Source organism: Lepidochelys kempii, chromosome 1 (genome assembly GCF_965140265.1).
Source record: "Lepidochelys kempii isolate rLepKem1 chromosome 1, rLepKem1.hap2, whole genome shotgun sequence".
Taxonomy (NCBI): domain Eukaryota; kingdom Metazoa; phylum Chordata; order Testudines; family Cheloniidae; genus Lepidochelys; species Lepidochelys kempii.
This window is the reverse complement of record NC_133256.1, coordinates 273,785,893-273,810,782: the sequence shown is the minus strand read 5'-3', so window position 1 is coordinate 273,810,782 and position 24,890 is coordinate 273,785,893. Positions and strand designations below refer to the sequence as shown.

General features: G+C 40.2%; 1 protein-coding gene across 9 annotated transcripts in view; it reads right to left on the bottom strand.

Moving 5' to 3' along the window:
* Positions 1-24,890, bottom strand: part of MGAT4C (MGAT4 family member C) — a 678,608-nt gene that overhangs the window by 284,996 nt on the left and 368,722 nt on the right. Inside the window, exon 1 of one of the 9 annotated variants that reach the window (XM_073331177.1) lies at positions 24,671-24,716. The exons of the other annotated variants lie outside the window; for them this stretch is intronic. The gene's annotated coding sequence lies outside the window, so the exon portion shown is untranslated. Of the gene's footprint in view, positions 1-24,670; positions 24,717-24,890 lie in introns of those variants that run through there. 9 annotated transcript variants of the gene reach the window in all.

The window sequence follows — 24,890 nt, the reverse complement described above, 5'->3', positions numbered from 1 at the left end:
TACCAGTTTACTCGAATGGCTAGCCTTAAGATTAGTGCCACGGCGGTCGCCAGATATATCTAAGCATCTCGATCAAACAGATGAACAAAAATAAACAGAAAAGACATGCACTGTCCATCATATAAAGAAGGCCACAAAGACTGGGACTGTGGCAAGCTGTCATTGGGCGTGCTTTACAAAAGTGTATTGCTATTGCAGCAGAATCTAGAATTGATCAAATAAAATTTCTAAAGTTCTGACTATATGGGATTTGCCAGATAATTGCAAGATCATACCATAAACTTTCATATAATCCAAAAGAATGATCGGGGAAAACTAATTTAGTTTACCAACTGATTGAAGGTCTAGTTCAGGTAGAGGAAAAGCAGAATGTTCTCTCTCAATACAGGTGTATTCTAATCAATATCTATCTAATCTATCTATCTATATCAGTTACTGTGCTAGTCATCTTACCTATTATACAGTAAAAGAAAAGTATTTTAAAAGATGATACACAAGAGAGAGGCCTAAGAAAAAGAGAGCAAACAAAGGATAATCATTTAGTTTCATCCAAGTCCCGCCACTTATGTCCGGAGGTGAGAATGTATTGTGTTTTAAAGACGGAAGAAGCAGAGAGAGGATAGGGATGTGCAAATGATTCACATAGAACCCAGAAGCCTCTTTAAATCAAGTTAGTTTGGGCTTTGTAGAAATTAGCATGCCTGACTAATTCCTGCAAATGGACCCTGCAACATATGCATACCTTGAGTGAAGTTCTTTTATTCATCCACTTGACAGTGCAGGCAGACAAATTATACATTTGGGGGGATCTTGTTATAGTTAGATAACATTTGTATGTTTTTTAAAGTGGATAACTGGATGGTGATAAAGAGCTTTGAAAAAGGTATGGTCACCATGAAGGTTGGAAAACACTTAAATTGAAATTGTAAGCTTTACAGCAGGTTTGAGTTTGCATTAAGGAGCTCAGATCCATTCTTTTGTTATCCCCAGTCTAATTCTGAAATCAATGAAGAAATTTAGATTTGAAATGTTGAGCTATAAGGAAACAGTAATAAATGTGAAGGTTAGATCTAAAAAATGTTAGGTCTACTTGGCTTTTTTGAACTATAGAGACAACAAGGCTTGTACATTGTCGACGTGCTTATTTGTGATTCTAAAGTCCTGTTTGAAAAGTCTTTGGAAACTGCCAGGCTAAATTATTGTGTTATATTTGTTTATCAGCAGTAAAAAACTGTAGCATTGCAGATCATTTTTTCCTTGATCTACCAGTTCCTCCTTGTGATGGGTATTGGAACTAATTGAAAAAAAATGTATAAAAGAAATTTAATAAAAAAGATTCATGTTATGAATGAAGATAATAAAGGTTTTGAAATTATGGTGACTTTGTGAGTGATATTTTTCTTTTGACTGGTAGAGAAATCAGCAGCAAAATCACAATGCACTTCTCAAATGCCCTACCTTCTACCCCTCAGAAGTCTCATGTTTATGTAACCCACACTTAAAACGGTATGGCTTTCAAGCCCTCTCAAGGGGCTAGACCACAAAAAGAAGTCTAAGAGTCTACCACTGGCTTTGAGTGAACAGAACTGGGTCAACATGATGTAGGGTAATGCATTCCTTCCCAGACCTGCAGTTCTGGACTCAGTTCTGGATTTCTGCCGTTCTGGACTCAGACAACTGTAGGGCAATCAAAAAGAAATTCAAGAGAAAAATAAATCTTATTCTCTGCAGGATCCTTGTAATCCCAACCATAACACATTAATTCCACTGTCACTCCCGTCAAAGCCCCTGCATCATGACTACCCTTTCTTTTCTAACAGAAAAGGCTGACATGGTCCATAATGGAACTTATCAACATAATTTCCTGAAATAAATGGAAGGATCACTGGGATATGTCACAGTGAGCTCTCTTTTAAGCCCCCCCCCCCATGTCTAGACCATGCTGCCTCTACAGGGCTCTGTGCCCCAAAATTATATTAAAAAGATTATTTGGGCATCCCAGTACACTTGATCCCCCCATTGGAGATACCATTAGACCATAAGACTGGCCACAGCATATTTTAAGATTTTATTTCACAAAAGATTGTGCTATTACATCACTTCCCATAACAGTGACCCAATCTTAGCCAAGTTCCAATAAATAAATAAGTATAGAACTGTAGTGAGGCTGAGTGGCCTCCCTCCAAGTGCGAGGGCGAGGGACCATTACACTCCCCTTGGAGGGCGAAGCTTAGATCACCCCACCCCCCCTCGCCAGAAGTACCAGGGCGTGGCCGGAAGTATAAAAGGCTGGCCCTGCAGCACAGTTGGAGGGCAGCCTGCAGAGGAAAAGGATGCTCTGCCAGTTTAGCCGCATCCCCGAGAGGAACCTTTGCCAGGTGGTGCCAGATCCACCAATGAGGACTGGCCCAGACTGCCGCCACCATGCGCCCCGAGGAGCCGGAAGAGGCCTGGAGACTAGAGGTACCGAACCCCAGGGTGGCAAGAAGTGGCCCAGGGGCAACCAGCTGCAGACCCAGGTGTGGCTCAGTCGGTGTGTTGCGCCTGGATCTCCGCCAATGGAGGGGCATCCAATCCTGCCCCTGCCAGTGCCCTGGGATGGGATGCAGTGGAGTAGGGTGGGACCGTGGCCTTCTGCCACCCCACCCCAGGGCTGCTGACCCCCTACCCTATGCAAGGAGTCTCTAGCTCTGAAGCGGAGCTTCCCTTACCAGTCACCTTTAGAGACTGTTTGCTGGCTGCCTGAGCTCCGCCCAGGCCAAAGCCAGCCCTGAGAGACTCTGTTTAAGGGCTGACAGCTTGAGCCACCGAAACCCAGGCTAAAGCCTGATAGAGATTATTGATTGCCCAGCCCTATTGTGGGCTCTTGGCTGTCCTGAAGACTCCAGTCCTGCCCAGACATCACCAGCCTGAGTGGCCTCCCTCTGAATGGGAGAGCGAGGGACCATTACACAAACCTGTATTTTTTTTTTTTTTTACTATTATCACAGAACCAGAGAAATGTAGGGCTGGAAGAGTCCAGCCCTTTGTGCTGGGCAGGAGTAGGTATACCCAGACCATCTCTGACAGGTGCTTGTCTAAGCTGTTCTTATAGACCTCCAATGACAAGGACTCTACAACTTCCTTGGAAACCTATTACAAGTCTTAACTACCCTTATAGTAAGACAGTTTTTCCTAATATCTAACCTAAATCTTCCTTGCTGTAGATCAAGCCCCTTACATCTTGTCGTACCTTCAGTAGACATGGAGAACAATTGCTCACCACCCTCTTTATAAAAAGATCTTAACATATTTGAAGACTTTGTGAGGTTCCCCCAACTTCAATCTTCTTTTCTTCAGACTAAACATGTCCAGTTTTTTTAACCTTTCCTCATAAGTCAAGTTTTCAGAACCTTTTATAATTTTTGTTGCTGTCCTCTGCACTGTCTTCAGTTTGTCCACATCTTTCTTAATGTTTGCCTCCCAGAATTGGACACAGTCATCCACCTGAGGCCTCACCAGTGCAAGAAGGACAATTACTTCCTGAGTCTTACGTATGACACTCCTGTTAGATGATCTCAGAATGATATTATCCTACATTATCCTTAAGGAACATTTTTTCCTTTACTTTAAAAACCATAATGCAATTACTCAATCTGGTCAAAACAGGACAAGGAATGTTGTTAAATAATAATTCTCTTACATGTATTTTTTTTCTGAATAATAGGTATGTCTTTTGAACAAACTCTCTGATACCCCAATTATGGGACATCAGACACTGATTTAAAGTAATATTAAAAAAAAATTAATATTAAAAAGTAAGTTCCTTTTATTATGAAGTTCAAGAAACTTTGGCCAAAATTTGCAACCCTGAATGCCCAAAGTTGGAGGTGACCTTTATTTCAAAAATGCTTTGCACCTCAGCTCCCATTGACTTCAGTGACCACCTCCTTTAAATACCAAACCACTTGCATTTGGGTGCTTGAATATGGGTGCAAGAAGCTAACTTTATATGCCTAAATTTAAACATTTAAGCCCTTATTTCTAAGTTTCCACAGTATATAGTAAGGTTTTAGAAATACAAATTTCACAACGGAAATAGAAGCCAACATGACTGAGATCCTGCTCACCACTTTCAATGTATAACATCAAAGGTACTTATCAGCTGATTGACAAATTGCTAGCATCTGAAGTCCTCCCTTTGGGCACCAATTAACATTTATAGAGGATGATCTTCCATCCTGAGATCTTAAAGATTACTTTTGTTTTTTATTACTCTGGAAGAAATGCATTTGGTGCAAAAAGGGGACTCAGAAGGTATACTCCACACTTATGAAATCTAATGTGATCTCAGAAGTATGCTTTAATCAGATAGCTCTGCTGAAGTCATGGCTAAAAAAAATCAAAGGTCACATTTCTCATTTTTACCTAGATGATGATTAACAAGCCATCACACAATGACTAGCAGGAAGGAAGAAATAATATTTAATGGGGGAAACAGTATGCAAAATTAAAGACAGAATCACAGAATATAGAGATGGAAAATTCTAGCAGGAAATCTAATCTATTTTCCTGCCATTGAAGGATTGTTCCCTATTCAGTCTTTACTAGTGTTCTCTCTAATCTAGTTTCAAAGGTGCCAAGTAACAGGATTTCCACCATTGTAAGGCTATTCTGAAAGAAGGCCAGGAGACGCTTGATATGGATTTAATCAGGCCACAAATTATTATTAGATGTCTGGAACTACCTGGCAGATAAAAGCATACAGTGCAAACAATTCCAGATTCATTCAATAACTAATGGGAGCTTCTGCCAGCCCCCCTAATTTTCCATCTAGGTCACCTAGCCAACCCATGGCTGGGACCTTACCATCCATCCCCCAAACCTCGTAAGAGGGTTATGGTAGGCTATAAGAAAGAGGGATTGGCTCCTTGCTGTATCAATCATAGGAGTGCCAAATTGCACCCTGCCCCGTTCCATTCCTTTGACCAACATCTCCTTTTTAAGACCTTCACCAAGCCATTTATCCTGTCACTGGATGCCTTCCCTATGGAGTATCTGCACAGGACCTTTGCCCCACACTTACAAAATGAGCAGTGACATATAGCCTACCCCTTTTTTCTCCTCACTGTAACAAGCTACCTGAAACCTGCTGTGGGAAATGGTGAAAAAAACACCACTCCACCAAAGCCAATATGGTGGTGAGGAAAAAATTCCTCCCCAGCCCCCCTAAAAAGGAAAGACTACCACAAATGCCTGTACCAGGTCCTAATCAAACCTGGCATTTGCCACCTGGGGTGGAGGGAGAAGGGAGGGTGCTACTTTGCCTGCTGCGTGGAGAAAGGGCTTCCAACGCCTGGGTGTGCCCCTTTTAACCCTTCTGCACTTACATTCCCAGGTGATGAGTCAGCATCACCATGCTGACCCCTACCTCCCCTTTTACAGCAGCTTCTGATCTCCATCTCCCTCCTCAACCCATAAAGCACTGCTACCCTTTCTTTGGCAAGCCCAGACAATGCCCCCCAAGCTAAGGTGCAGTCATTTCCCTTGGGAGATGTTGCATAATTCAACTGTACTCAGTAAAAGAATTTGTTTTCTAGACATTCAGCCTAAACTTTCCATTTGTCGAAATGGATGTCATCACCTGAAAGCTAGTTGTAACAAGTACCTCTTTTTATTATACTAAAAATCCCCTCTCTTTTTGGTATAGTCCACAAAACTCTTTCCTAATTAGGTGCTTAGTCAACGTATAGGAAATAAATCATAAAATACAGAGATGAAAAACTTTCAGTGGGTTCAGTTCCTGACATCCAAAAACTTCATATGTGGTTTTGGAAGAGTCACCTAGTCTACCAGTTTCCCTCAATTCTCTACCAGTAAAATAGAAATAGGACTACCCTATTCAAGGGGATTCCATGAAGACAAAATCCATTAATAATTGGAAGACATTCATAGTATGGCAATGAAGCTATGTAAAGACTTAGAAATCTTCCCTGTAATTTAGGAATCTCTTTAATTATGTATGTTTGGCTATATTTTAAAATGTGTTCCATGAGTACAGTACTGATGGGTCAAATACTCTAGATCTCTGTTGCCAGTACTCATTTTCATTAGAATAGATTTTTCCTTTTTCATCAGAGTTACTAGTGATTGCATATCTACTTTAGAATTTCTTGCCACATCTAAACTCCCCCTAGGAAAGAGTGATTGTATGTGCATGAGTGAATGATAAGAGTCAGACTAATATCTAAACTAAAACTGAAAATGGTGACAGAATTAAATAGACTATTTTTGATGAGTTTTTTTTTTCCTGTTTGAGAATCAGGCCACGGCTAACTCTCCATCTGATGTTAATGCATGGCAGTAAGAGCACAAGGGGCCAATTCTAATTTCAGATATATAAAAGCCCATATCACTTTGTATATTATGAAAAATCTTATTAAATATAGTACCATAAGTGGATATTTCAAAGTACATGTTGATGAATTACCATGAATCTGAAATTAGAAACCAGTCTAATCCATTGTGTTGTACTCTTTGAAAATGTCTGTGAAGTTGAAACTCAATCCCCCATGCTGGGAAAGCTACCCCATTAGCACACATATCAATAGAATAGAACTTTGTGCAAGATACCATCCAAATACCAAAATTTAAATGATGTAATACATTATCTCTGTATAAAGCCATTTCAAGAGACTACAATAGCTCTTTTTCCAAACACAGTCTAAGGTCGACATTGACATAGGTTTAAAATAGTGATGCCTTTCAAATCTCGCTGTACATTCACTGTGATGAACAGATAATGTTCAATGTGCATGCTCACTTGAAATGCCTTATGATCAACAGAAAGATAGAGGAAAATATTTGAATTATAACTGGACAAAATTTCCCCCTTTTTCATTTTTCAGGTATTTTTCTAAATCTCTGGGAATAGTTTTCTTCCGTGAAAATTAAGATGTGCAGGAGTTCTTCCTTCACACAATGGATGCCAATGAAAGTTTCAATGCATTTTTTTCAAGTTACATATTCTGATCTTTGAACTGGTTGGGTTTTGTCTCAAGGGTGCAGATGCATAACATTCCTTCTATTTTTCTTATTAGTTGACCCTTCCTTTGAGGCTCAGGAAATTCAGCAGAAGCCATTTTGACTCCTTTTGCACGAGAAAGTGTGAAGTCTCTAAGCAAGGCAGAAAAATAAACTAGTCTTATTTTTATACAGTTCATGAAATTCAAAATGCTTACAACAGTAAGGAAACTATTTTTAAGTTAAACTTATATTTATTTCTAATATATATTTTCTAAGGGAAACACAACCACACAAGAAAGACAGGACTACTCTTTGGTTCTCTAATGGAATCAGAGGCATTGCTTTCAAATGCTCTATCCTTCAGCGGAGATTAATGGCAGAATTCCTGTTCACTTCAGTGGGAGGAGGATTTGGCCTAAATGAAGAGGGTGAAAAACAGCAGCAGTATTTTCAGAGTTCTTCAGTGGTTCTATATAAACTCCACTGAAGGAAATCAAAGGCTTGCATATTTAGAGGTGATGGTTGGGGTGAGAATCTGCTATATTAAGCAAAACATTACATACATGTATTAGAAAACATTACTATGATAGCTAAATAAGAAATAAACAAATATGACTCAGACTCTGCAACTGACAGAACGTGAGCAGACTGCTGCACCTGCATGGAGCTCCATCAGGGCACAGCTGTTCACTCATGCACAGAGTATCAATTGAGGATCAGTCTATACTAGCAAACGAGTGACCAAATCATATCTCTAGGTCATGTCTTTGAATGATAGTGATTGTGAGCATGTAGACCAAAAATATATTTATAACCCGTTTATTAAATATAGGAATGTCAGTGAAGTGGTAATCTGTTGGCCCTTTAAAAATAAAAATATAAGATGCTTTAAATATAAACACACTTAGCACCAGTTTAGCTGGACCGAGAAGGAGGCTTGAGGGCTTTATAGGAAATCATAACATGGAAATAAGTTCCACTGTCTGTATTGCTGTTTGAAACCAGTTCATAGGAAGACTCAAAAATCAACTGTAAACGACCCATGAGTTAATGCCAGTTTTTCTCCTCTACTAAAAATCACAAACTGTAAATTGAAACTGTAAATAAGTGGCAGTAGTCTCTCTCCTTAATATCACAGTTTGTCACTAGTTTTCCATTATTGATGGCTAAAGTTAGTCAAGTGTTAAATGTTGTTAAATCATCTTTCTTGATTAGTAGAAATCATAATTAGAAGTGACTGGATAAAGTAGACAATAATTGGATATTTTAGACTAAATATAGTAGTTTATCAAAACACTATAGTGTAGTCACAGAGCATATATAAAATCCAACTGGACTAATTTGATACCACCGTTTTTCAGTACATGAAACCAAAATACATATAGCTAGATTGTTATTTGGAATGTATGCCCTTGCAGGTGAATAAGAACTCCCCTTAATCTCTGCTTACAGGCAGACTGGACAGAACCATGTTTCTCTCTCCCTCAGAGCAGATGGCTGCAAAGTAGAAAGGAAGGACAGAACAGAAGGGGAATGGGTGAAGGTTTGACTCCAACTTTGCAAATGCACTAGCCAAAAAGATTGATGTTGCAATTTGCTGCTGTAGGCTGTATCTTACTATTCCACCTACACCCCTAAGAAAACAATGCCTGCCCCTTCTCCTTGGGTAGTGCAGCTGACGCAAAATCCCTTACTCAAGGCTCTACTTAAAGAGATAATCTAGCCATTAATGCCCAGAAAATTCTGGATTGCAGCAGTGGTGGCCTGTCCCCTTAAGAATTCCTGACCTTAGGGGTCATTCCACCCCTGTCCTGTGGTGCAGCCCTTTTAAGGTTTGGTACCCAAGACTCTAGGAAAGTTACAAAGGAAGAGATGGGGATAGAGGAAGTGGCCTCTGGGGAATAATCCATGTGTGGGAAAACCTATTCCTTTAATAGTCTGGGACAAAGAGCCTTGTACAGACAGAGAGGCAAGCCCCCCCTCTCTCCCAGGCAACCAGCTCAGAGAAGGAGGGCTGCATATACAGGGCTGATTTAAAACATAGGCAAACTAGCACATGCTTAGGACCCAAGTTCATGGGAGGGACAGGAAAAAAGGCAAAATGTTAGGGTGGTTGTTTTTTGTTGTTGTTTGTTTTTAAACAGATATGGATTTGCATGCAAACTTAAAGATCTTCACTCACCTGAGTGGCATTGGGACCTGGTGCACAGGGTTGCAACACCATGCAAATTTGACCAGGTTGCCCTCCGTCATGGTGAGCAGTGCCCTGAGCAGCAGCAGGATGAGCAGCCAGACCTGGTGGATCCAAAGCATGGCCAGCCCAGCCACAGGGAGTGTACTGTATGGCTGTTTGTTGTTACTCATATTAGAAGGTTAGGTAGGGGCCCAGAAGTGAATATTTGCCTAGGGCCCAGACATGGGTTCATCCAGCCTTCTGTACCTGTTTGGCCTCTTTCCTCAGAACAGAGACACACCAGCCATGGAATGTTGCTGCCTGCTGAGCTCTCCCAATCCAGGGAGATAAAGGACTAATGTGAAAAGGGGCCAGCTGAAGGAAAAGCTGGTTGGAAGCCATAGGTGGTTTGAGGTAATGAGCACAGCCACACAAGGTGAGCTGTGGGCCTCCTCTGCCAAGGGAGAAACCTGAAATCTCCTCAGCCCAGAGAAGGAGGGCTGGGAAGACTCCTGAATCTGAGAGGGGAATCTATGGACGAGGAAGTCCAGGACTGAAATCCCCACAGCCCCAGGGACAAGGGCTGTTAAAACTATTGAACCTAATGGAGAGCTCTTTTGGGGGGAAACTGTATAAACTAAATACATCAGACTCCAGTAGAAGAGGAATATTGTTTAAAGAGCCTGGTGGTGAGTGATTTATATTTGAACCATAGTAGGGGGAACTGGGAAAAATGTGCCTGTGGGGTCTCACAGTACCACAAGCAGGTACTCTGGTGCAGTACCTTGCTACATGGATATATTCACATATTTTACTGTAAATAGGTAACGTTCCCACCCAGATCACAGCAGAACACACACAAACACACACACACACACACACAAACATGAACTGTATATAGTCTGGACTTACCTTTTTCCTAGACTTGATTCATATTGATGGAATAATAGACTAGCAATGGGTGAAAGTAGAAGTTTATCTTAAGCTCCTGGCTCTGGAAAGCAATACTAGAAATCTTGAGATAACACATTCCTTCGTGAGATTTCTCGTACTCCCTGACCATGAAGGAAATATCATAAGAACAGATTAGTTTATGGTGGGTTTTTTCCCCCAGTTCCACTTCCTACTCCAGCTAGAAACAAGAAAATGCATGCAAAAATTAAATATTTTGTATTATATATATTTAGGTAACCACACTTTTTTTCATTTAACCTATGACACACAGGTAGGTTGAGGTTAAGTTTTGAGTGAATGTTTAAGTCTGTTCTTATATCTCTATATCTAGTTACATATATGGCCTTTTCCACCATAGCATCTGAGTGGCTTTCATACATGGTTGATTGCTCATCCTTCAAAAAGGGCACCTTTCAATTAGAGGTTGGGAGCAAGTGGAGGATTTGATATCTGGAAGAGCAGCTATTCAGCAGTAGCCAGATGCGTTAGTAGCTGAGGCCAAAATGTTTAAAGGTGTTTAGGTGTTGCTGCACTCAGTATCACAAAACCCAGCTGATTTAGGGGCTAAAACTCATTTTTGAAAGGGATTTAATTCCATTAACAGTTGATGAAATTTAGACTCCTAAGTGCTGAGTGCAGCAATGCCTAAATAACTTTAAAAAACATTGTGTGCATAAGCGCAACTGAGTGGGGTGTGTTTCTAGGCAGATTAGCAACTGCCTTTGGCCTTCTCCCTAAACTTGCAGAATTGGCCATAGGGAGCATTATGAAGATTGCATTCCTATTACAGATTATACCAGGATGGCTGCTTTCCTATAACCAGCCCTTTCTGCTACCTTCCATCTGCCTGAAGCATAGAATCATACTTCCAAATCACATTCCAAGTTCAGGCTCAATTTCTTTCATTCATGCAAACAGCCAGTTCAGAGGTGTTCACATTCCCACCCGAATTGTTGGCTCACCTCTACTTTGATATCAGAATAAGGGAAAACTTCACATTTGGTAGAAAATACCAGTTTCAAATTAGCTGAAGAGAGAGCAGAGTCGATTTTATGGTAAATCATCTGCAACCTTCTGTCTGTTTCACAGAAAAATAATCAATGATTCTTTTCTAGTAACACTCACCCCATGCCTCAGATTCCTGTTTCAACATTTATTTGTGCAGCATCATTCTTAAGAGACTTGACTTATTAGTGCCACTTTGATGAGAGCAATGACTGCTACAGGTTTCTCCCAAAGAGCCACTGCCTAATGAATGTTATTCAACACTGCAATGTGCTCTATGACTATACATATTACAGGTTTCAGAGTAACAGCCGTGTTAGTCTGTATTCGCAAAAAGAAAAGGAGTACTTGTGGCACCTTAGAGACTAACCAATTTATTTGAGCATGAGCTTTCGTGAGCTACAGCTCAAGTGAGCTGTAGCTCATGAAAGCTCATGCTCAAATAAATTGGTTAGTCTCTAAGGTGCCACAAGTACTCCTTTTCTTTTTGCGTATACATATTACACTAGTTCTTAGATTACCTCAATAGTCGCACTGTTCTAAAATCACTTCTGACTAAAATTTCATTGTAACATACTATAACTGTTCAGAATATTTTAAATATAAGCACTATTTCCAATGTTAATATAAGTCTGTGTAACAAGTTGAAACTGTTATGCATTGTAACTTACAGGATAGTGGTTGCCAGCAATTCTAATTTGTATTCATTTTCAATTCTTAAATTTCCAGTTTGTATTATATTATTATGAACTAGGCAAAACCTTGTTATAGCTTGAGTTAAAACCTCGTTCGGTTGATGAGTGTGAACTTCCAATTAAAATATCTAAGTATAATTAAGAGAAAACGGTTATGTGAATTCACTCAGCAGTTTTGGAGTGTGTGGATGGAGGAGTTTGTGCTGAGAATTGTTTTGGGTAAGAGTATGTGTGTGTGTGTGAGAGAGAGAGAGGTAAGACAGAACACAAAACCTGAGAAGGACAGAGGCATCTAAAAAAGCCAAACAGCAACCTGTAAGTAGAATGTGTCCAGGTGTCAGGATTGAGGACTTGCAACTATGCCTGCTCAGTCACTGGGCCGCCTATGAGCACAGCTGAGCCACAGCAGGGCCACTTAATTGATCTCTCTGCCTGATCAGCTGAGCAAGTCAGCAAACCTGCTCTTATATGCAACAGCAAAAACTGATGTCTGGCTACTCAACACTCATGCCTGCAGCTACAATTGCTTCTTTCCCAGCATTGCTCCAGCCCTGCTCTCCTATTGGCTTCCTGACTCTGACCCCCAACTTCAGTTCTTAACCCCAACTTCATAGGTTCACTGATCAAGAGACCACTGTGATCATCTTGTGTGACCTCCTGTACAACACAGGTCATAGAACTCCCCCAAAATAATTCCTAGAGGAATTACTAGATCTTTTAGAAAAACATCCAAACTTGATTTAAAAATAGTCAGTAATGGAGAATCCACCACAATTCTTGGTAAATTATTCCAGTGGTTAATTATTCTCATTGTTAAACATGTACACCTTATTCCCAATCTGAATTTGTCTAGCTTCAACTTCCAGTCACTGGATCATACTATACCTTTTCATACTAGATTGAAGAGTCCATTATTAACTATTTTCTCCCTATGTATGGAGACTAATCAAGTCACTCCTTAACCTTCTCTTTCTTAAGCTAAATAGATTGAACTCCTTGAGTCTATCACTATAAGGCATGTTTTCTAATCTTTTAATCATTCTCATGTCTCTTCTCTGAACCCTCTCAAATTTATCAACATCCTTGAATTGTGAACACCAGAACTGGACACAGTATTCCAAGAATGATCACATCAGTGGCAAATACGGAGGGAAAATTACCTCTCTGCTCCTACTTGAGATTCCCATTTATGTGTCCCAAGATCACATTAACTCTTTTGGCCATAATGTGAAAATGGGGCCTCATGTTCAGCTGATTATCCACTCCAGCCCCAAAATCTTTCTCAGAGTCACTGCTTCCCAAGAGAGAGTCCTCGATCCTGCAAGTATGGCCTATATTCTTTGTTCCCAGATGTATACATTTACACTCAGCCACATTAAAACACATATTGTTTCCTTGCACTTACCCATCGGGAGTTATAAAAGCTGGCTAACAGTCTTGTTCTTGATGGCAAAACCAACCCCATGAATACGCTTCTCTTCAGATAGCTTTCCTTTCCAAAAGGCCCCTCCATCTTCTTCAGATGGCCTTCATCTGCCTGATGGGTCTCATTTAGGGAATCACTATCAGTGTTTTATCTTGTAAGTTCTCTAGCTATTATGGCAGTTCTTATTTCAGGAAGAACATCTCATGACTCTTCATCTTAAGCTTAGTAGCAACCAGTATGCCGCGGTCATCAGTACGTACACTTTCACACCTGATGATGACGAAGAAAACAAGGAGCAGTTCTATTGTGCTCTTGATGCAGTCCTGACTGCCACAGCAAGGAAGACAAGCTTATCCTCATGAATGATTTTAATGCAAGTGTTGGGCGACACCCCAAAATCTAGACAGGCACTATTAGGAAAGAAGGGGTGGGGAAAGTCAACTCAAATGATGTTCTGCTCCTCAGTAAGTGTGTGGAGCATGATTTGCTTATTACAAATATCATCTTTAGACAGTGGGACAAATATAAGACCACTTGAAAACACTCATGTTCCAAACACTGGCGTCTTTTTGACTATGTCATTGTCAGACCCTGTAATCATATTGATGTCCTTATTATGTAAGCCATGAGAGGTATGGATGACCTTTGGACAGAGCAACCTTTAGGCAGATCAATTATGAATATGCAGCTTGCATCACAGCACCACAAACAACTGAAAGGAATGCAGAAGAGATTTAACATCAGAGGACTTCAAAATCACACTTGTCGTGAACCTGTTCAGCGATGCCTCAGTGAGAGGCTCTCTGACCTACTTGACATCATCAATGACATCCAAATATATTGGGAGCAGTTCAAGACCATTATTCACAAGGCATGTGCTGAATCAATTGGATACTTCACTCACTGCCATCAGGATTGGTTTGATGAGAACAATGAAGAAATCCTAGCATTTATTCATCAGAAAAGAAGCACATTTTGCACTTGGTGAAATGAACCCTCTAACCAGAAAAAATGAGAGACTTATCAACTTAAAGCTGTAGTTCAAAGGAGGCTGCATGATATCAAGAATCAGTAGTGGCAAGCAAAGACCATGGACATCCAGAGCTTCACTGATCAACATGACAAGAGAAGCTTTTTTCAAGCAACAAAAGCCACTTATGAGCCAAGTTCAAATAGCATAACCCCTCCATAATCCCAGGACAGCTCCACCCTTTTTAAGCCCTCCAGAAATGTTGGAAGGAGGATTTTGAGACTCTATTGAACCATGAATCTGACGTTTCAGCTGCCATCATCAAGTTCATTCCTCAGCATTCAGTAATAGAACTCCTTATAGACACCCCATTTTTGGAGAAAGTTTAGCATGCCATCCCTCAGATTAGAAACAACCAGGCTCTAGGCCCAGATGGCATCTCTGTGGAAGTCTTCAAAGCTCGTGGAATAGCACTCATGCAAAAACTTCATCAACTTATAAGAATTTGGGTTAAGGAGGAAATTCATCCTGATATAAGGAAAGCCACAATTGTGACCATTTTTAGAAACTGGGACAAGTCAATGTGCAGAAATTATCAAGACATTGCCCTCCTCTCCACTGCCAGAAAGATCCTTGCTCACATCCTTTTGAACTGTCTCCTCCCTCTTGCTGAAGATGTCCTTCCAGAATCCCAGTGTGATTTCAGATGGTTTTGGGGCACCACCACCATGATTTTTATTGCACAACAGATCCAAAAGAAGTGTAGAGAACAATACCAGCCATTGTTTACAGCATGTATTAACCTAACTAAGACCTTTGATTGCAGAGTGTGAAGCATTATGGAAAGTGATGTATAGTTTCAGTTGCCCAATGCAGTTCATTAGCGTTCTCTGATTACTTCATGATGGGATGCCTGCCACTGTCCTTTGTAATGGGTTGGAGATGGATCTGTTCACCATCTGTACTGGTGTCAAGGAGGCTGTGTTATTGCCCCAATCCTTTTCTTCCATCTATCTTGCCATGACCTTGATTCTTATCCATGACTGTGTTCCTTCTGAAATTGGGATTGAGTATCGTATAAACAGCCAGCTCTCCAACCTGTGGCATCTTCATTCTAAAACTAAGGTCACCAGGACTCTTATTACTGACCTTCATTATGCTGATGACTGTCTATCCTCACACATACCAAGACTGGCTTGCAATCTACCCTAGATCTTTTCTCAGTCCTATCATAGCCTAGGACTTTCCCTCAACATTGAGAAAACTAAAGTGCTCCATCAGCCTGCCCCAGCACAAGTTGCCCTTCTTCTCCCACAAGTTGTCATTGGTGGTGAACCCCTGGCAAATGTTGAGTATTTCCCTTACCTTGGTAGTCACCTCTCCCAGATAACAAATCTTGATATGGAGATTGAACATAGGATCTGTTGTGCCAGTGCATCCTTCGGAAAGTTGCTCTATTGTGTCTTTATTGACAGAGATTTGCGAATGGAAACTAAGATCCTGGTCTACAATGTAATAGTCACCCCCACTCTGCTTTAGGGTGCGAGACATGGGTGACATACTGAAGCCATCGTAAGTGTCTGGAGTAGAACAGCATTTCCTTAGGAAGATTCTCCATATCAGATGGGAAGACCATCACACCAATGCCAGCGTTCTCTCTGTAGCTAACATCATCAGTTTTCAGAGTAACAGCTGTGTTAGTCTGTATTCGCAAGTATTAGTCTGTTTTCTTTTTGTGAACATCATCAGTGTTGAGGCAAAAGTTATGAAACATTAACTTCACTGGGTTGGTCATTGTGTGTGGATGACTGATACTTGTCTTCAGAAGCAAGTACTCTTTTGTCAACTTAGTCATGTTAAGAGGACCCATGGGCCACAGAGGAAATGCTACGAGGACACCCTGAAAGTATATCTTAAGAAGGGAGGCACTGACCCTGTGAATTGGGAAGAGCTGGCTGGCAACAGACCATACATCTAACCTCAGCCCGTTTTGAAGAGAATTGCCTGGCTCAAGAGGCTGAGAAATGGCAGAAGAGGAAAGAAAGTGTACAGCATCCTGGACAGCAGATGTGCTCTCTCCATGCAACCAACTGTCACATAAGCCCTGCTGATTCATATTAGTCCCATTACCCTCTTTTAGTTCTTTATTTATTGATTCCCATATCAGCCATTCTATTATTTTAACATCATTGATCATTATGGGGATCAATGTCAGACTGATAGGCCTACAGTTACCCAGGTCATCCCGTTTACCCTTTTAAAAAACTGGAAACATTAGCATTCTTCCAGTCTTCTGAAACTTCCTCAGTGCTGCACAACTTATTAAACATCAACATTAATGGTCAGAGGGGTTCCTCATCAGATCTTTTAAAAGTCTTACATCCAAGTTATCTAGACTTGCTGATTTAAAAATATCTAACTTTAGTATCTTCTGTTTAATATCCTCCAGATATATTAATGGAATGGAAAGAAAGTTATGAGACAGCATCATCTGTTTTTCCCAAAATATATAACAGAAATATTTAATGAACACTTCTGCCTTCTCTGCATTATTATTGACAATTCCACCATTTCCATCTAGTAGTACACCAATATCATTGTCAGGTTTCTTTTTGTTTCTAACATATTTTTAAAACTCCTTCTTATCGTCCTTAACTCTGCTGGCCATAGATTTCTTCCTGTGTCCCTTGGCTTCCCTTACCAATTTTCTACAATTCCTAACTCCTGATTTATATTGATTACTGCCAACTACCCCTTTCTTCCATTTGTTATATTTATTTTATTTTTTGATAGCTGCCTTCACTTCGGCTCTAATCCAAGTTGGCTTTTTCACCAGCACAGCCTTCTTCCTCAGTTGTGAAATTTTGGGGTATCTAATAAGGTTTTCTTAAATGATTCCAAATTATCATTCATATTTTTCTGATTAAGTTCTTCCTCCCAACTGATTTGGCTCATAGTTGTTTTCAGCTTTGTGAATTGGCCCTATTAAAGCACCAATGGTTTGGATTTTATTCTGCTTGCACATTAGAAATGTGATGAGGTCATGATCACTTGTATCTAAGCAACAATCTACTTTTAGTTCTGTGATCAGTTCCTCTTTATCTGTTAGTATTAGGTCTAATATAGAACCCCCGACATGTTGGCTGCAACACTGTTTGAGTTAGGAAATTATAATCTATTATGTTTAGAAATTCCAAGGATGTTTTAATATTGGCAGCATGAGACTTCCAGCACATCACTCAAACTGAAGTATCCTGTGATTGCAGTCCCCCCCCACACACACACTCACCACACACACATTATAGATAGATGCACAAGGAAGTAGTCATCCTGTTCCCTTGTGTGATATGGTGGTCTGTGACAGACACAAATTAGTATCCCATTTTGTGCTTTATCTGTTTGGACATTGATCCATAAGAATTCAAGATCACTTTCTTTTGAGTTATCAGTGACTCAGAATCAGGTAGTGCCATTTTTGGCAGAGTGCTGCTCCCCCTCCCCTTTTGCCCTCTCAATCCTTCCTAAATAGCTAATCATCACTGAGTTTAACATTCCAGTTATGCAAATAATCCCAGTAGGTGTCAATATCAACTAGATAAATGTATGCTCATAAATGAGAAATTTTAATTCCTCATTTGTTAGCCAGGGTCCTAGCATTAGTATATGAGCAATTCAAGAATTCCTTCTCTTCATGTCTTTTGGTTCCTTGATTAATTTTGTTAACAAATCAATTTTGTGCTGAGTGGTCATATCTTCCCCTTTTTTACCCTCCTTTTACTGTTAGTTTTACCTCCTGCCAACTACACTAGCCAGCGTCTTCGCAAGGACATTGGTCCCCCTTCTAGAGAGGTGGAGGCCATTGAAACTATACAGCCCCTTTCCCCACAGAAGATGGACTAATGTTCCACAAAGCAAAACCCTCTACAACTTAGCTATCCAGGGATTCACTTACAGAATCTTCTGCCTTCTTTGTTCAAGGGACAGGAAGGATCTCAGAGAAGATGGCTTGGACATTATTCTTCTTCAGCAAGCTTCCAAATTCCCTGAAGTCATCTACTATCTGCTAGATTTACTGAGATGCAGCACCCCTTGGCTGTGGTTACTGGCTTCCTGTCTCTAGCTCTGACCCCTAGCTCTGGCTCCTGACTCCTGCTTTGACAAATAGGCATGGCTCCTGCTTCAACCATCAGACCTGAGTGCCCATACCCTGGTTTGTAGACTGGAGGAAGGTTCTGGTGTGGGATTATAGGTTGAAAGAAGTCTGGGTAGCCAGCAAAAAAGTGAAAACCTTGTTTTTTTTTGTCTGTTCCTCCTGCCTTTGTAGAGGCAGGACTTTCTATATTCTTTGTAAATAAATAAGATTTCATCAGAAAATACCAGACCCAATCATCAGTTTCTTCCCCCAGCTGTAAGATCATCAGGACCCTGAATTTTGACTAGCTACTTGGGAATAACAATAGTATGTTCTCAATTGTTTGATAAATAATTCATAATGACATAGTGATCAAATAATAAGATACAAGCATAAAGAGGCAAAGCTTTCTAAAATTTTAATTTCTCAAACTTCAAGTATCATTAACATTATTTTTGCATGAGCTCTCCTTTATTAAAAATAAACATTAAAGGGATTGTCAGTTGGATTGTATTGCAACAGTGGCTGAATAGGCACTCAAATGTTTTCAGATAGCAAGCGTAAGAGCCATGGATACAACCAAAGCAAATATACCAAAATTCCACAGGATATTCATACAGTATACAGCTCTATTCACCCAGATGCAGTTGTATGCAACCTAAATAGTGAGTTAGAAATAGCATTTAAACCTGAACTACTGCAGCCACTATAATATCATAAAAGCACATGCACATATTAAATATTACAAACATTGACTAGCTCAGATTGTTCAAGCACTCCTGAAGGACATTTTCAAATGCAGAAAGCCCAGCATGGAAGACAGTTATGTATACTTAGAAACAAACCCAGAAGAGGGAGCTTGAAGGAACTAACTTCTTGGAAATGGTGGAAACCACCAATAAGTCTAATAATTCTGCAGCAACAACTTATTACATCAGTGTGAACACTTTGATGTGAGAAATTTTATCAGAACTTAAATATGACCTGACTCAACTAGGGAGTGAAGTTCTGTATAAAATATATTATGAATGTTATACTTCATGTGTGAAAAATACTTCAGCTAATGTGTATCCACACAACTTAATCTCACATTTTAAAATGTACTAACTCTTTACTTTTCAGTTCTGTGAAGTCACACTGTTACGAGGTTTGTCCCGTTGGACAGTATTCATAGCTCCCATCTGGACTGCCCATTTAAAAACAGTAGTATTGCCAAATGGAACTCTAATTCATCTCTTGTGGACCTATTCCAAGACACATTAATTTTGGTTGGAAGTGATCACCAGACGAAAAAGTTGATCTCCAACTTTCCATTAAGAAATTGGTATTCAGGCCATGATAGATCTTCTTAATTTCACTAATGGACATAAACTTTGGCTCTTCAGAGCCTTCTTAGCCGCCAAGGAACTTATCCTAAGTGAAAAGGGAGACCTTAGTATCTCAGCTGTAGAAAATTATAATTTGACTGCAAATAGGCAATAAATAACGGGAAAGACATATAAAAGATGTCTGAGATGCAGAATCTCAGCATTTCCAAGATATGGGATGGTCAGAGGCTTACTAAGATTTTGTAAGAGTGTAACTATTTCTTCATTATTATTCACTCATTTAAAAAATCTTAGGGAATTAATTAGTATGAGCAGATAGCCCATTTTGGGGAATAGTGTTTTCACTATTGATGACAAAGTGTGTGAACTGCCTTGATGAGCAAAGAAAGTATTTAGTATTTGTGAGTATAATAATGAGTACATTTAACGTCCTATGTGTGACAGGCTGCTCTACTCACAGCAGGTTTGGCACCTCCTCCTGGCTATTTTGGGGAATAGCTCACCAGGTAAACACCCCTTCTTGTGGTTGCATGCCATCCCCTCCATCTCCCTTTAACAGGCAGCAGATTTAGAACACATAAAAGGAAGTATTTTTTCACACAATGCACAGTCAACTTGTAGAACTCGTTGCCAGAGGATGTTGTGAAGACCAAGACAATAACAGGGTTCAAAAGAGAACTAGATACGCTCATGTATGAAAGGTTCATTAATGGCTATTAGCCAGGATGGGCTGGGATGGTGTCCCTCGCCTCTGTTTGCCAGAGGCTGGGAATGGGTGACAGGGGATTGATCACTTGATGATTACCTGTTCTGTTCATTCCCTCCGGGGCACCTGGCATTGGCCACTGTCTGAAGACAGGATACTGGACTAGATGGACCTTTGGTGTGACCCAGTATGGCTGTTCTTATGTTCTCGCTTTGTCTTCAGCCCCTCTCTCACGCCAGGGGCTGCTGCAGCCTCCTCGTGACTCAGCCCTCTATCTAGGTCACTATTGTGGTTGCCCCTTCTGAGGGTAAGAAAGTCTCTCTCACAAACAAGCTCAGGCAGTTTTCTTACTCACTGTCCCACTGATGCCACTCCCCCAGTGGCTGGTTGGGGAACCTGAGCCCACCCTCTACTCTGGGTTCTGTCTCAGGGACCCTACTCAGCAGTCAACGTCTGTTGAACCCTATACCTTGTTGCATTTCCCTGAGCCTTTTCCTAACCTTCTGGTTCTCCCTCCCTTCTAGGATCCGCCAGCTTCACCCCTCTCAAAGAGCAACTGCACGCTACAAACACTCCACCCTCTTCCCAAGGAGTGACAGCAGCCTTTCCATCTTCTTGGCTTGTCTCTGGTGTCAGCTTCCTAGCTTACATAGGCCTTGCCTGTTCTTACACAGATGAGCTTCTTCTCATTAAGACTTTTCTCTCTATCTTAATTCCCTCCAATTTGCCACCTAATAGGCTAATTGGCTGTTCTGGCCTACCTTAGCTTCTTCAGGGCAAGTGTGGAGAGGACACCCCATCACACTCTGACAAAATGGGAAAAATCTGGTACACCCAGAGAGATTCAAAACCAACTGGGAATGGGCCCTTGTGGTAGGAGCCTGAAACTGTGCAGAAATCTGAGAGAGAGAGACTTCAAGGGAAAGAAAGCAGTTGGATTTTTTTAAAACAACAAAGTAAAGGAGAAAACATAGATGTTACTAACCCATAGCAGTTATTGCCTTTTTTTTTTTTTGCCAAAGAAAACTGATGGAGGCACTCTTTACTAGTGTAGCCTCTGAACTTAATGGGGAGCGTTCCAGTTGGGAAGATCCTGTGTGCTGCAATCCAGCCTTACAGACCACAACTCCCAGGATGTCTTGCGGAAAGAGTGAGAAACTTCCTCGTCCAGGGAGTACAGGAAAAGCAGGAGTGGGCTCCATTTTGGGAGGACTGAGATTGGTGCTGTGAAGCTCTATACCAGGAGCTGCTGCTAGGAAGCTAGAAGCCACTGCTGAGAGCCTGCTGGGGCCTTCATCGAGCAGAGAGCCTCAGAGGCTGTTGCTGGTTTCACTGGAGCCAGGACAGAGACTATTGCTGTGCCTAGAGCTGACTGAGGTGGGCCTGTAGTGAAGGAACTGTGAGTAGCCCCCACTCTTGTTTGGGAAAATACTTGCAAGGGAAGGGGCACAGCAGAGAGACTGAGTCTGAGGAGAGGCAGAGTGATCTTCCCATCAAACCAGGACCCAGAGCTGCTGACATTTGGTGGAGCCAGCTCCAATTTCAGAGGGGTTGTGCAGCTTGTTGTCTTGGCTGGACTGATACACAGGACCCAACAGAGTGCTGTCTCCATCTTCAGATCCTTAAGCGCACCCACACAAGCATCTAGGACTCTGAAATCCAGAGGAGTGTATACACCGGGGTGGGGTAAATAGTGGCAGTGTAGCCCAGTTAGATAAGTTTCATGTATTACTATATATTACATTTGTTAATTGATTTAAATTATGTGGATTTAAATTAGTAGTGACATTTGAGCTTAGTCTGGTATACTTCTGTTTCTTTAAGTTGTTAAGAAAAGTGTGTTAACTGTAATTTTAGTATATTTGATGTATATTATTAATTGGTATTTTTGAGTTAGACCCATGCCACTGATTATTAATTATTAATTATTATTATTACTATTTGAAGGGGTTTATTCCTGGAGGTTCCCAAGGCACACCATTGAGTGCGTACAGGGGCCAGCCAGGTGGAGGCACCACCAATTTTAAACTCCTTTAGCAGTAAAGGGACTGTAGCAGAGGAGTGGATAGAGGATTCCCACTTATCCAACATCACTACTGGGATACTCAGGATCTCCTTTAATATCAACATCAGGCACCCAGACATACAGGTGAGTGTTGCCTGCTCCCGAGTAATCTAGGGAGGATATGGGGAGGGGTTACACTGATATACATTGGTAGTGTGACATTGAGGTGGACGCACTAAAACATGTTATAAAGAAATGCAACAGTACACAATTTTGAGCCTAGCATTTAAAAATCTATCTAGTTTGTTGTACTGAGAGCTCAGAACAGACACAGGGGTAGCGTTACAGGACTGGACTGCAAAATAATAAGGGAAAAATCTGAGAATGAAAAAATAAATATTGCTCTGGGCATCATATCCAGTAGATATTTGTCAATTAGGAATTTGAAAATACCTATACAGTCTGTAGTTTAAAGGTCAATGCTCCTGGCAAAAGCTTTGGAGAAAGAGATAGTTTAGCAGCACCTTGCTAAATGGCAAAAAAAGATAACTTATGGTGAAATTTACATGAAAAACAGAGAGTTCTCACTAAGGAATGGTCATAGTGATATTTGTTCTGATAATGAACTTGCTTGCAATCTAGGTTGTATCTCAATACGCATGTGTCCCAGCTGCACAAATTAAGACCGTGAGATTCAGGAAGGCATCCCTACGTTGAAATCGCTTAAACGTATTCTTAAAGTTTAGTATCTGTTTAGCCCCATTTCTTGTGCACTTTCTTGTACTGAGGCCTAATTTAATACTTATCTTTCTTTTTCATGTTGTCAACATCAAGAATTAATCAATAAACAAACACTGCTATAAGTTGGTAGTTTTTAAAATATTATGCTGAGGTCTGACCTCTCTCATACACAAACACAGATATCATTTGTGGAATCCTTCTTGATAGATATAAACAAATTTGTGCTTAGTTGAGCAAGTGTGGAACTGTATTGTAGAACTCCAGGTGAGCAATAATAAATCCTTGTTATACCTATTAAATGGATCCTCTATTAACCCTCAGCATCAATAATTAATATTCTGCAGCTATACTTCACTTTTCTTAGCATTTCAGTACAGTTAAAATTTAAAATGCAAAGAAGATGAATGTAGTTTTTAAAACAAAAATACAGATTCAGAGACACAAACATTCCATGAATTTGGTCAGAAATGCCATTTTCAAACAATTTTCATTTGGGGAAATGCACTTCACTATTAAATCTTTACTAAGAATTTGGGTGAGGAGGACGGAACTTGAGTGAAAATTATTGATTATGAAATTAATTGAGAAGTATTGACATTCTGCTGTAGTTTTTATCTGTAACTTCAAAAACTTACATTGATGGAATATTGTGTGGCTTTTTTATTGTTTTGTCTGGTATCTTTGCTGAACCTTTTCAGAAATTAATAATGTTCTTTATGAATGTTGCTAGAGATGAAAATTACTAGAAAAAAGTCACTTCCAGTTAGATTCTAAAAAATAGTGTACACTTGCATACTTTATATAACAAAAGTGTCATCTTTTCCACCTAGTTTAAACTGCATAGTTATGTTCCATAATTCTGCTAAATGATTTTTTTTTTCATTTTCAGCCAACACTGTAATGCAATCCGGATATCATCACCAGTTAATGTTATCACATAAAATTAACTGTATCTATTTCTTGACCTCAATAATGGGAAGAGGTCTGCCAATTAACTGGTTTTCCTTTTAAGCAGATACCAGTAAACTCATACAGAGAACACACAGGGAATAAAAAAGGAAACCTATAATAGATTAGAAACTGTTAAATTCAATGTTTGTATTCCATATTTTGCAGTTTGCCACCATATCATTCTCTAACTTTGAAATTATTTGTTTATTAATTTAATATATATTCACTATGTAATCCCTGTTTGTATAAATCTGGCATTAAAATCTTTTTAAAAAAACCTGAACAACAAAATAGAAGGAGTGACACATTTTTCTACTGTTAAGCTGGCACTCACTTTTTTATACTATTCACTGTAAGCCAATTGATAATATAAAAACATTTTAGAGTGAGAGCTTGAGTGGATGGAATATCAAATTTAAACAGATACAGTATGTTTGCTTACATTTTAAATTGTTAAAAACGATCCATGCTCCTGCTAACTCGCTAGAAATATTAACAGACTATGCAGGCAATACCCATTGATTTAATTTTCATTATTGTTTACAATTCAATCCATTTTTATATAAAACAAATACTCACTCCCAATACACCAGCAGGATATGGCCAGGGAAGACCCACCCTGGTTATCACAGCCAACTTCAGACCCTTCTTCTATTGCTGTAATATTTCGCTACTCTTCCTAGGCTAGTTGGGGTGACTTTTCCCAGTGACTATCTGACAATATGAGGGGAGTGTCCAAGCCAATCACTGGTGCCCCTGTAGCCAACAATGCAACATGTAAGCAGTGCATTAACAGGGG